Below are 5,000 nucleotides of genomic sequence, written 5' to 3'. Positions count from 1 at the left end.
CGAGACCTGACGCCCGGCGGCAAAGAGTGCTCCTCTGAGGATATAGATGTTCCGTTCCGCCGCACAATGGTGACGGTGACCGCTGCCTGCGGTGGCAACGCTGGGCACAGTCGATACTCGCCGTGTGGTGGAAGGTAAACATTATGCGGTACATCAGTACTTTCCTAATAGTTCGGTCGTCTCACGGCACTGCTTAGTAAATGATGCAAGGCCACATATAGATGATTTATGCGAATGTCCCTATACGTGCTGTAAGACTGGGCACACAACGTGAATCGCACGTCAGCCAGACACTCGAACATGCACTACTCTCGGCCTGCAACGGAGACACACAATACGTAAACATCTGGAATGCGACAATGTCGAGTGCACCCTCTCTGCCACATTGCACCGTCGACACTATGATAACCAGACCAGTAGGTCCACCTATAAAAGCACAATACCACACTCCTCCGACAACTACCATTGCTCAGATAAACCAACACCACCAACACACATCCTACACAGAGGGGCACCAAATATCACCACCCGCCCTCGTGTTATACCACATGAAAAATTGCAGAAGTGAGAGACACAGACCCGCCAGCCTCTTGCTACAAGCATCGAACCGACGTGACGTATCTGACGGTGACTCAGGCATCCGCGTACTGCCACCACTATCCACCCCCCCCCCTCTCTGCCCCCTTCCCACACAATACCAAATTTAACCAACTTTATCGCTTAACCTAACTGTGGTTTTACCAGATTATCGCTTAACCTAACTGTGGTTTTACCAGATTATCGCTTAACCTAACTGTGGCTGTACCAGATTATCGCTTAACCTAACTGTGGCTGTACCAGATTATCGCTTAACCTAACTGTGGCTGTACCAGATTATCGCTTAACCTAACTGTGGCTGTACCAGATTATCGCTTAACCTAACTGTGGCTGTACCAGATTATCGCTTAACCTAACTGTGGCTGTACCAGATTATCGCTTAACCTAACTGTGGCTGTACCAGATTATCGCTTAACCTAACTGTGGTTGTACCAGATTATCCCTTAACCTAACTCAATTTGTCCCTTAACCTAACTCAATTTGTCCCTTAACCTAACTCAATTTGTCCCTTAACCTAACTCAATTTGTCCCTTAACCTAACTCAATTTGTCCCTTAACCTAACTCAATTTGTCCCTTAACCTAACTCAATTTGTCCCTTAACCTAACTCAATTTGTCCCTTAACCTAACTCAATTTGTCCCTTAACCTAACTCAATTTGTCCCTTAACCTAACTCAATTTGTCCCTTAACCTAACCCACGTTGTCCCTTAACCTAACCCACGTTGTCCCTTAACCTAACCCACGTTGTCCCTTAACCTAACCCACGTTGTCCCTTAACCTAACCCACGTTGTCCCTTAACCTAACCCACGTTGTCCCTTAACCTAACCCACGTTGTCCCTTAACCTAACCCACGTTGTCCCTTAACCTAACCCACGTTGTCCCTTAACCTAACCCACGTTGTCCCTTAACCTAACCCACGTTGTCCCTTAACCTAACCCACGTTGTCCCTTAACCTAACCCACGTTGTCCCTTTGCCTAACATAGTTCACTGCTCGGAATCTCTGGTGTCGTTGTTATCCTCATGTAGATGTCTTGCGAGTGTTGCTTACTTTCCACATATTCCCGCTATCCACTGTCAATTGTACTGCAATAGGACTATATCGCCCCCCCCCCCCTCTGCCCCTCTCTTTGTGTCTCCGTCCTCTCAAGCTGGTCGGTCTGGCGTTTGAGTGTTAAATGAGCCTCGCAGCTGTTCAGTTGCGTTCAGATGTCGACGCCCTCAGTGTACGTCGTGGTATGGTCTGTGTCCATTGTCCGCTGATGTCGTACGCGTAACCCACACGCTGTACCGATCATCGGTAGTTACGTACAGAGTGAAGTAGTGTGATACGTGTGACCGTACGCTGGCTGTGCCCAACGGTGTCGAATCTCAATTTCCATATGTTGTGCTCGATGCTACTTGTCTCGTCTCCCAATAACAGCTAGGTTGCACTGTGGTACGCCGTAGAGGCGTGTGGGAGGAACGTACGAACGCATTGTATGTCACCCTGGGTCGCTGGGGGTGGTGGTGCGGTGAGTCAGGTCAGGTCAGCGTGAGCCGTGTGATGTAGTGACGCGTGTATTCCGACTTTGTCGTATTGCCTCACACAAAGTGCTACCCTGGTGGACCGCGTTCCATATCTGGGACATGCCGCAGATGCCGGTTGACAGTGGATCGCGGAAGGGACATCGCATACGTGCGCGGGCCACCTTCCACGTGTTCTCTTCTGCACATGTCGCAGTGTGTATGTGGTCTGATGTAGCGTGTCGTGACACATGACATCCTGGCATGCAAGAATTGTTGAATTCGCAAATGTAGGTGGACATCTACGTTTACTGCCCAAGATACGCAAATGAACTGGAAATCCGTTGTTGAGCGGTTGTTCACGCTGGAGGTGAATCTGTGATGGCGACGATCGGTACAGCTATTAACCGGTTGTTTCAGCGGTACCCGCCACATCCACACACGTGACTAGGCCCATGTGGGTATGAAGCGATACGCGGCGGTGGCTTGGTGGGACTGTTCCCGGCCGGTGAAGGGGGGCCGCCCGGCGTGTTGGCCGCGCGCTGCGTGGGCGCACGCGCAACAGGCGGCTGGTGGGGGGCGCCGAGTGGCAGGAGCGCCAGCCGACGGGCTCGGCAGGCGGCGCAGCTACGCTGCGGCGCACCCTGCACGCGGCGCCTGGCGGCCAAAGTTGGTTCAGCCGAGCCCGGTGCGAAGCGCGGTGGACATCTGCAGTGTGCTGGTCTGATTGAGGACTGTGTGCGTTGAGGATGCGCCGCCGCCTGGCACTCGGCGCCGCGACGCCGTCTGCTGCTCGGTCGCCCCAGCGGTTCTCGCAGGTGGTTTGTATCGCAGTTGTGCGGACGTGTTGGCGCGTGCGCTGTGCTGGGAGAGTTCGCTTCTGCACCCAAGTGGGGCTTTGCCCTTGTGTGGCGCTGGCGTTGGAGCTGCCGGTCACCATAGGTGGCGCGTGTTGTCTCCCGCCGGCAATGCCACGACAGCACGCTCCCGGGCCTCTGTCGGCAGCGGCAAGCTCAGTTGGGAGCAAGGGTGTTCGCACTAAAACCGTCTACTCGCCTAACTCCGGGCGATTGCGCCTCTCTCGAAACCGACCAAGTACCTAGGACGGCGCTGCGCGCCGCCGGGACCTGAGAGGGTTTCGAGGTGTATCGTGCAGGGGAGCTCGGCCTCCTCCTGTTTGCAGAATAATTGAGCGGACGCTTGCGTGTTCGCGCGGGCCCCCGGGACACACTCCCGGGCGGCCGGCTGCTCAGCTCTAGTTGACGCAGCTCCCTGGTTGATCCTGCCAGTAGTCATATGCTTGTCTCAAAGATTAAGCCATGCATGTCTCAGTACAAGCCGCATTAAGGTGAAACCGCGAATGGCTCATTAAATCAGTTATGGTTCCTTAGATCGTACCCACGTTACTTGGATAACTGTGGTAATTCTAGAGCTAATACATGCAAACAGAGTCCCGACCAGAGATGGAAGGGACGCTTTTATTAGATCAAAACCAATCGGATTGGCTTGTCTGGTCCGTTTGCCTTGGTGACTCTGAATAACTTTGGGCTGATCGCACGGTCCTCGTACCGGCGACGCATCTTTCAAATGTCTGCCTTATCAACTGTCGATGGTAGGTTCTGCGCCTACCATGGTTGTAACGGGTAACGGGGAATCAGGGTTCGATTCCGGAGAGGGAGCCTGAGAAACGGCTACCACATCCAAGGAAGGCAGCAGGCGCGCAAATTACCCACTCCCGGCACGGGGAGGTAGTGACGAAAAATAACGATACGGGACTCATCCGAGGCCCCGTAATCGGAATGAGTACACTTTAAATCCTTTAACGAGTATCTATTGGAGGGCAAGTCTGGTGCCAGCAGCCGCGGTAATTCCAGCTCCAATAGCGTATATTAAAGTTGTTGCGGTTAAAAAGCTCGTAGTTGGATTTGTGTCCCACGCTGTTGGTTCACCGCCCGTCGGTGTTTAACTGGCATGTATCGTGGGACGTCCTGCCGGTGGGGCGAGCCGAAGGGGTGCTTTCGCGTCCCGAGGCGGACCCCGTTTAAATCCTACCAGGGTGCTCTTTGTTGAGTGTCTCGGTGGGCCGGCACGTTTACTTTGAACAAATTAGAGTGCTTAAAGCAGGCAAGCCCGCCTGAATACTGTGTGCATGGAATAATGGAATAGGACCTCGGTTCTATTTTGTTGGTTTTCGGAACCCGAGGTAATGATTAATAGGGACAGGCGGGGGCATTCGTATTGCGACGTTAGAGGTGAAATTCTTGGATCGTCGCAAGACGAACAGAAGCGAAAGCATTTGCCAAGTATGTTTTCATTAATCAAGAACGAAAGTTAGAGGTTCGAAGGCGATCAGATACCGCCCTAGTTCTAACCATAAACGATGCCAGCCAGCGATCCGCCGCAGTTCCTCCGATGACTCGGCGGGCAGCCTCCGGGAAACCAAAGCTTTTGGGTTCCGGGGGAAGTATGGTTGCAAAGCTGAAACTTAAAGGAATTGACGGAAGGGCACCACCAGGAGTGGAGCCTGCGGCTTAATTTGACTCAACACGGGAAACCTCACCAGGCCCGGACACCGGAAGGATTGACAGATTGATAGCTCTTTCTTGATTCGGTGGGTGGTGGTGCATGGCCGTTCTTAGTTGGTGGAGCGATTTGTCTGGTTAATTCCGATAACGAACGAGACTCTAGCCTGCTAACTAGTCGCGTGACATCCTTCGTGCTGTCAGCGATTACTTTTCTTCTTAGAGGGACAGGCGGCTTCTAGCCGCACGAGATTGAGCAATAACAGGTCTGTGATGCCCTTAGATGTTCTGGGCCGCACGCGCGCTACACTGAAGGAATCAGCGTGTCTTCCTAGGCCGAAAGGTCGGGGTAACCCGCTGAACCTCCTTCGTGCTA

At 53.0% G+C, this 5,000-nt stretch overlaps 1 non-coding gene across 1 annotated transcript in view; it reads left to right on the top strand.

The window, feature by feature from the left end:
• The first annotated feature begins 3,371 nt into the window (after positions 1 to 3,371).
• The window catches only part of LOC126323851 (small subunit ribosomal RNA), a 1,893-nt gene continuing 264 nt past the window's right edge, over positions 3,372 to 5,000 (top strand). Inside the window, exon 1 of the ribosomal RNA XR_007559712.1 lies at positions 3,372 to 5,000. This exon is cut by the window's right edge and continues 264 nt beyond it. This is a non-coding gene — a ribosomal RNA (small subunit ribosomal RNA).

This window comes from Schistocerca gregaria, unplaced genomic scaffold (genome assembly GCF_023897955.1).
Source record: "Schistocerca gregaria isolate iqSchGreg1 unplaced genomic scaffold, iqSchGreg1.2 ptg000874l, whole genome shotgun sequence".
Classification (NCBI taxonomy): Eukaryota; Metazoa; Arthropoda; class Insecta; order Orthoptera; family Acrididae; genus Schistocerca; species Schistocerca gregaria.
Note: the sequence above shows the minus strand (reverse complement) of the source record. Positions and strands in the feature narration are given on the sequence as shown.